At 37.8% G+C, this 9,104-nt stretch overlaps 1 non-coding gene across 1 annotated transcript; it reads left to right on the top strand.

Annotated features, from left to right (window-relative positions):
* The first annotated feature begins 205 nt into the window (after window positions 1-205).
* On the top strand, window positions 206-311 carry LOC147901898 (U6 spliceosomal RNA). The gene has a single exon (XR_015541073.1). It is a non-coding gene; the product is annotated as a U6 spliceosomal RNA (small nuclear RNA).
* Window positions 312-9,104: the final 8,793 nt, after the last annotated feature.

Genomic DNA, 9,104 nt, shown 5'->3' with positions numbered 1-9,104 from the left:
TTCAAAGTAGTGAAGAAGACATTTCATGGAGTCACGAAGATCATGTGGGCCACATGAAAAATTTAGTTGAATTCTAAGGGATACTTGTATGATTTTCCCAAAGAAGAAGAAATACAAAATACAAAATCCTAGCTAATGCTAGAGGATGATGCTTGCTTAAGCATCAAGATGAACAAGCTAATTGCTAACCTTATAAATCACACAACGACAAGCGACAGGGCCAATAGAACAAAATTGGAATGATACAGAGAGGATAAGCATGGCCTCTATGCAAGGATGACAAGTGACAGGGTCAATAGAACAAAATGAGCTATCAATTTTTTATAGAAGGCTTTGACACTGATTTGGGCTAGAAAATTCTTAAATCTAGCAAGTTCTAGAAAGGAAATCATGACAAAAATGTCATGAGGACCACTACTTAGCATGCTAGTGCTAATAGAGGATGCCCTAACAAATATTAAGGATAATGCTTGCATATGAATTATGAAGTACTTGGCTGGTTTGTTGTTACAACAACATGATCAGACACCCCTGATACATGTAAGGGATAGCCCTTCTGAATTTTCCAACTTTGAAAGCCAAAATTGGTATGAAAACCAACATCATCTAGCCGACGCAGTGAAATGAGACTCTTGGTTAGCTTAGGCACATGTCTCACAATTTTTAAAAAAAATGCAGACCCAATTGCAAAAGAAAACTTTATGTCACCTGCTCCCACTATGTCACATGTATAGTTATTTCCAAGATGCACACAACCTGTCTTCCCACTGTTATACATGGAGAACCATTCCCTATGGGGAGTAACATGGAATGAAGCACCAGAATCACAAATTCAATCTTGGGAATATGCAACATTTGAAGTGGTAAGCAAGTCTGCAGGTAGACTAGACATGAAAAGAATGTCATTGTCACTATCATCAGTGACTGCATTAATCTCCTCGATCTTCATTTTTCCTTTGTCCTCCCTTGGACTCTCTTCCTTCTTATTTGCACCCCGATTTGCAGTCTTTTTCTTATCCTTTTGCTCTCTTTTGAGTTTGTAGCAATCCTTTTTCATGTGGCCCTTCTTGCCACAGTGGTAACACTCAATGTTTCGTGCCCTGGATTTGCTACGAGACTGCCCTCTTTCTTGGGACTTTCCATGAGCTGTGATTTGCCCCTTTGCACATTTAAGGCTGCATTCTTCTTGTGCATCCACTGTAATATGTCAAAGCTATCCCTCAACATAAAATAGCATATGTGTGCTAAACGTCCATCAATAAAGCATTCCACAAGGCAATTTGGGCCAATCAGTGCATCCAACAGGGATCACAATGCATCCAAATGGCCTGTAAGGCATTTACTGCAACCCAATGCAAACCCTAAATGAGCACACACGGCTCAGCAGACTGTAACCAGAGTGATCTGCATAAGGTATATCTAAGAAATGATGGCCCCACGGCAATGACCGCTATTGAAAATAAAACCTCGGTCAAAACATGGGTGTCACTACACAATCAAACTTAGCAAGACAATCTATAAATATCTCTCTTCTGCCACAACTCCAAAATCTCATCCAAAGATGGAGTAGGAGCTAGTCAAACCTTGCATTTCTTTGTAAAAAATGAACCTTAGGAAACTTAACCTTAGCCAAAATGCCACATGGCAATCAATGACAAGCTCTTAGAAACTTTGAGAAATTTCCTTCAAAAAGACGATGGAAAAACATAGAGAATCACAACTCCTTTGATTCTTCATGGAATAGCAAGCAGCTTTGTAGACATATGTTTCAGGCAGTCCCGGATCCAACGAGACTGACAACTCTACAAATGGAGGCCGGATGTTGAGTTTCCACTCACATAGAAATGACAGAATGAAGACGTTGGAGTAGACAAAGCTTCACTACAGCTTCAGAACTTCACGGAATCGAAAATAGCTTCATAGGTAGAACTTTTGGACTACTCTAAATCCACTCGGAGTGTCTGAACTACAAATGGTGGCCTGGATATGGAGATCCAACCACGAAATCCATGCAGAAATTTGAATTTCGTCACTTTTTGTAGGAGCTGTAACTTTTCACTGAAAACTCGGATGATAGAGATATTAAAACAAAAATGAAGTACTCAAAGTCTTCTACAACTTTTCCTTTAGATCTCAGGGCAAGATTCAGCCTCTAGAGAAAGATATCTACATCACAAGACTCTCAGGTCTAAAATAGACTGTCTTTTTGCCTCCAAAAGCACCTACTGGCTTGCAAAAAACCCATTCATAGGTGTCATAAAAATATTGCCATGTAAATCAGTGAATTGAAAAGTTCCCTACTCAAACAAATCTACTACTTTGAAAGGACCATCATACCTCAACTAAAACTTTCTTGGCATTTTCGTCAATTTTGTATTGAACATGAGAACTAAGTCTCCCTTCCAGAACTTCAATTTAATATTTTGGTTAATCCAAGCTCTCCTTCGCTTTTGAATTATGTCAGAGGTGTATGAACTCAACACCCTGTCTTCATCTGACTTAGCAATTGCTCAAGGCTATACTTAATTGAATCCTCGGAGGAAATTCGGTGCTCTACACCTACCCTGAGACTACATGTCATAAACTCCATAGGTACAATAGCCTCACACACATAAACCAATCGAAAAGGGGTCATATGTGTAGTGACCTTGTAAGCTGTTCCTAGAGCCCATAACATTGAATCCAATTTTTTATCCCAATCACTTGGATTATCTACTACTCCTCTCCTAAAAATCTTCTTCATGATTTTATTGGAGCTTTCAGCCTAACCATTCCCTTGTGGATAATAGGCTGTTGATTTCTTGTGTAGTACCATATGTATCTTAGTTAATTTTTTGATTGTCTTATTAATGAAGTCTGAACCCCAATCAATCTCAATGGGTACCCCAATCTCACTACAATGTTGTGATAAAGGAGCCATGCTACACTCTTAGACTTATTGTCCTTAAGTGCCACTGCCTCACCCATTTTGTGTAATAGTCAGTTGCCACAAGGATATACTGGGTTACCACTATATTTTGCAGGTGGTTTAATGGGGCCTACAAAGTCCAGTCCCCATTTTTGAAAGGGCCCAAAGGAAGAATAGGCTGATGTGGCATTCTATCAGTATCCAAGGGTCAATCATCTCTTTGGCAAGGCAAATAGGCCTTTGCATATTGGTGAGCATCCTTCAAGACTGTGGGCCACCAAAGACTGGCAAAGTTCAAAACACAAGATGGGCTTGCATTGACTTTTAGTGTTATGGTAGGTCGCATGCAACGTGGACAATTATTTTGGATGAGGTTGTTGTAGGCCTTCTTAGAACATGGAGACACGCTCCTCAATTGCAATGTAGGGTGTAGAGATTTGGCAGAATCCACAGTGCAAGAGGGGTGGAGAGCTCTCTCACCCATCCGCACAGGGATATCTTCTACGTCTTCCACAAGTGGAGGGGGATTTGCAGGTTCAATCTAGCCTTTTGAAATTCTCCTAGAGATTGGGACAATTCCGTAATAGGATTATTCCAATGGGAATTGACACAGGGCAACTTAAAATGCTAGAGAGTGCGGCTCCTTCAAGTTGGCATGGCAGCCACTGGGTCCTGTTAAGACCTCGTGTGGTCGAGTTCTTACATGAGGTGGGGAGGCAGTTTGATGTGGCTATTTGGAGCTTGGTAGAACAGGACAATCTGCAGAGATTCTTGGGCCTACTAAAGAGAGAATGTCGCCAGGCCACTGGCTACACACCCTTCTTTGTGTTTGATTATAGACAGGATAAATGTACCACATAGGCCACAGATGTAGGAAGAGGACAGTCGTGTGTGAAGACCAAATTTGGGAAGCGCTTGGCCGACATCGATTGGCAACACTTTGACCCTTGGCAACGTTGTTTGTGGATGACAATGTGGATAAGATGGATCAAATTTCCACAAACATGTATATTGTCCCACCCTATTTTATGGGGGATCGCATGGATATAGTTCTCCACTCAAGTCTCTTGCCCTGTCTACACCGATTGGCAAACCATGCCAAGACAGTTGAGGATTTTGTGTCCAAAAACCCCTTCCATGTGCCGCCCATGGAAGAATAAACAGAATTGTAATGCTGCTTCATTTTAGTAGTCAAAGCCATCACCATGTCACTAGTGTTATTATAGAAGTCTTGCTTGTTATAGGTGGTTTTAGCATTGAAGTGGTCTGTATGGTGCCCTTGTGTAGCTGTTGACTTTGCCTTAGTCAAAGGTGTTGTGTCACATTCTACCTATTTGTTGATGCTTGGCACTACAATCGATCACAATCAGTTGTTGCTTATTTTTGGTAGTTAGGTAAGCCTATCATAATGTTTGTCTCAGTGTAGGTATTGTCATTGGGCCATGCTTCTAGAATTGTAATGGTAGATGTTTACTTGCTTGTAGTGGTCCATCACATCTCTCTTAGCGTAGTTTTAGATGCATTGTACTCTTTGATTATTGAACTTCCACATCTCTAGTTGTTATGCTATGAGGCACATGTATTGTGGTCACTTCCTATGGTCCAAGCATTTGCCTAGTTGTTGAAGAAGTTTTCTATTCCTAGCTTTTTTCACTAGAGGCTTTACTTGTAGGCCTTGCAGAATTTTAAATTTGTCTCTCTATTTCCCTCTATGTCATGCTACTTCGCATCAAATGTATTTGCATCGCTCATGCTAGATTGCTTATATCCATTGCTATAGGTAGGGAATTGCTATATAGAGATGGGATGGTATTGATGATGTCAAGCCTGCAAAACTCTTGTGCAAAAAGAAAGACTCACTACAAATTACTTGTCATTTCTATAGTAGGAGGCACAGTGGTTGTAGTAAACATTTTGTAGTAGATTTCATGGTTGGAAATAGAGGTAGTAGGCCCATACAGGAAAAGAAATAGAGGAAGAGACCTGCTACAAAATACCTCTCCTTGGACCTTAGAAAACTTAGAAATGAAGAGTGCTATAATCTTTCATAACAAAAAACCTTAAAATCCTAATAAACACCTCATAAACATAAGGAAAGGAAACACATAAGCACTTAAACGGAGATAACACAAACTCTAGATGATTGAACCAAAAGCTTACTAAAGAAAATCAAAGAGAAGAGGAGGTCTCCAAGGTGACATCTCTAAGAGGAGGGCTTGTGCCTTGGTGGAAGCAAGGTCTTGCACTCTCTCATGGTGGATAGATCATGAATGGCTCTGGTACCATGTTGGATGACCGGGGGAAGAGAGTGGGGTGTAGAAGACCATACACTATGGTGTATTGAACATAAAGATGAATATATTCATGAGCCCCTTAGGGTTTAGACTAGGTCAGATACTATTCCCTATATCTAAGGTACGATTTCCACCATCATTAAGATATATTTGTACATCGTTGGAATGGTCATAGGAATAGATATACACCTAAAAGACTATAGTAAGTTGTAAAATATGTATCTATGATGTTTCCTAATATCATGTACATCTTTTTAGTTTAGTAGCTTTTCAAGTCTATAGGTAACTAGTCATGATTATAGTAGATATTGTTGTCGAGATCATTTTGATTAGTCAAGTGGTATACCTCATAACTAAGAGGTATCTTGTTATGTCTTTGATGAGCAACCTCATCTTAGTGAAAGAAGAGTTTGAACTAATAATCCTTATGGTACCCACCTCCGTAGTCCAAATTAGATAGCTTTAGTTTTTGCATGAAACAACACAAAGTCTCTATTTGTAGTCTCATGGTTATGAGGTTTCATTCTTACACATAGCCATGTCATAATGTATATAATTGCATCTTAAAATGATAACATTGTATGTGCATAGTTTAAAAACATTGTCCATAGACAATTTAAATACATAGTTTATAAACGTTGATCTTTTAGAATCAATGGACTCACCTATCTCTTTGGCTATTTGATGATGGCTATCACAAATACAGTTTACCATAACCCTTGTTCATTGATCATGAATGGTCATGGCCTTATATATCCACCCTTATGTATGTTCATGTGTGATAATAATTGAAAACTTTGGATAGATTATTATCTTTTGCCTAATCATGACCACCACATTTCTTCTCCAAAAGAAAGTCATTTTTTGTACCATAATGTACAAATCCTTTTTCCTTTGCAACAAAAAAGAACATACCTACATGATGGATCTCTATCTTTATAATCAAATTTCACCTTCTAGATTGTCCAATAAGGCATTGGTTGTTGTAATTAATGGGATGAAAAAACACATCTAGCATTTACTTTTATAAACTTTAATGCCAAATATAACATGATTCTAATCACTAGAAACAAGAAATCAATTGTAGATGCACATAAAACTATATGGAATAGGATGAGTGCAGAGAAGATGTTTAGAATTATTGTGCTTGAGAAGATGTTTAGAATCATTACCAACACGTTCCACATTATGGAATATAGCCATTAGGAAACTAAATGTAGGAAGAGTCATAGAGATATAGCTAGTGGTTAGTACTATAGAGTTGATAATCAAAATCAAAATCAAGGAAATCAATATGGACACTATGGACATTATACCAATGGACAAATCTCAAGAGCAATTCCAACACAAAGATCTAATTTCTTGTTATTGTGTTACAAAATAACCAACCAATCAAAATCATGAAGATGAACATTGAAAATACTTGGTAGTTTAATTAAGGTGTAAGTGATGACAGGAGTCGAGTGCTAGCGCCCACATAATTAAGGTGCTGAAAAATACATGACACTAAAAAGGGATTGGTTTTTAAACTAGGTCCAAACAAAAGTTCCAAAGAGAATGTGAGTATGGGTTATATATGTACCTCATAAAATTGAAGGAATTTGTTATGAAATTTTTTTCCAAAAAGTATGGATGCACAATCAAGGAAGTTTACAATGATAGTACTATCATTGTCAACTATGGATGCACAATTAGGAAACTTGATAGTGATGGTGCTAAGATTGAAAGAATGTATAAGCTTTCATTAGTAGTTCCATTTCAAAGGGCACTTCTTGCGCACCATTAGAATCAGGATGCATATCTCACCACATTATGGCACAAGGGGTTTGGGCACCTCAATTTCAAAAGCCTGTCTCTTTGAAAAGATCAAACATGGTAAAAGGCTTTCTATAAGTTTGCTTTTATAAAATATATATACATAAATCATGTTGATACATGGAAATTAAATAGGAAAGCAACATAAGCAACCATTTCCAACATCATGCTCTAGAAGCTCAGATGTTCTCTAGATCATACTCTAACATATGAGGTTATGAGTCTCCCATGCCCTTGAATAGAGAATTATACTTCATCATCTTCATCGATACTTTTCTAGAAAGGTTTAGATAACGTCTTGAAATAGAAATCAAAATCTCTCAATGCATTGAAGTATTTAAAAGCTCTTGTACATTGGTGCCAACATGTTATAACCAAGGCACACTATAATGAATTTCATGTGACTCAAGAGGAGGAGATGAGATAGTTTAGATGTCATTGGCATGTAAGTCAAATTTTTTCTTTAGGCATATTTTTATTTACATTTCATCTTAGAACATACATTTACAAGAACTTGATTGCATCTTCAAATTATTATAGGCATGCATCTATGGTGCTATGTGGACATATGGTCATCACTTTTGCATTGAGGGGATTGATAAATGATGTAATCTAGTCGTGTTATATCATTTCAACAATTAATACTCTAGGTATGTGCATAAAGTAAAGCAATGTATCACTCGTGCGAGTGTAACAGGCAAAAATTTAATCAATAGTGAGCACAATTATGTTGGACTATTAAGAAAATAATTCAAGTCAATTATAGGCTTTCGAAGGTTGTGTTATTCAAATCTCAATGTTGCCAAGTTATTTGTAGGGACCCCAATGCAAAAAATAAAATGTTTTTAATGCTATTGTTTTCTTGAAAGTGCTTTCAATAATATAATGCACTATTTCTCTTGCCTAAACTATGTCACCAAAATTATTCAACAAGGATGTAGAAATAGCTACATGTGAGAAATGTATTTCCTGAAACTATGAATGTGGATCCTCATGATGGAGATGGAACGTCCTAAGAATGAGGATCATAAAATGAATATGAAGGAGACAAACCTACCAACATTGATGCCATTCAACAATGAATAGAAGGTGATGTACATGAAACTGAGGATGAAGGTGATAAAGTAGATGACAATAATGAAAGTAATGATCCAAAAAATGGTGTTCTGATGAAAGTGAATGTTGTGGTGCCTAAGACGAACTTCAAAAACAAAAAATTTAGATATGTTACTAGGTAAGGCTAAGGATCTTTGAAATGAAATCTATTTTTGTGAATGTTCGAAAATCATTTTTTAATATTTTACGTATGTTGAATATTAGATCTATTTTCATTTGTTGATTTTTCATCTTAATTACTAAGGCTTCTATCCAAGATGGATGAGTAGGCCATTTGGCTATGCTTGCAGTTCAATTGTCCATATGCCATGGTTTTTTGACGTTAGACATTATAGGCTTAATAAATTTTGACTTTGTAAAGCATCATCCTTGAGGCAAGGAGAGCCATAGGCACATCCAAAGAGAAGCGGATCTGTAGACTATGCACACTGGAAGAGGTGGGAAGATAGAGTATCATTTCCTAGTTTGTTATGAGATCCGTGGACATTACCACTATTTCTTTTAGGAGGGACATAGACTTGGGCCAGTCTCTTGGCTTATCCACTTTCAAGACCAATATTGTGTTGGTCTTTATCTGATTGAGATGGGGTGACACAAAGAGACTCTATTGAAATTTATCAGTAGGAGGAGGTGGCAGTGCCATAGGAGATCGAGATAAATTGAGCACACTAAAATGTCATAGATCTCTATGCATTTGAGTCAGTAGCCCCAAGACATACTGGAGTGGAGGAGAAGGAGCTAGTTGCTATGAGGGTAGAGTCGGAAGGCATAGTGCTCATTGAGTCGTGGAGCCAAAGACGCAGAGTCCATCCACGATATAGAGGGTGACCAGAGTTCACACAAGGAGCTCTCGCCCATCTTAGTTTTACTCTGATTGGACCACTAAATTCAAGGTGTCACTCTTGATATGGCAAATCTGATTGCAATGACCACGCCCCCTACTACAGTGTGAGATGACTCGACAAAGAGAT

Source organism: Dipteris shenzhenensis, chromosome 5, assembly GCF_047967505.1.
Source record: "Dipteris shenzhenensis isolate YYH24624 ecotype China chromosome 5, Dip_SZ_1.0, whole genome shotgun sequence".
NCBI classification, from domain to species: domain Eukaryota; kingdom Viridiplantae; phylum Streptophyta; class Polypodiopsida; order Gleicheniales; family Dipteridaceae; genus Dipteris; species Dipteris shenzhenensis.
This window is presented reverse-complemented; position numbering and strand designations above follow the sequence as displayed.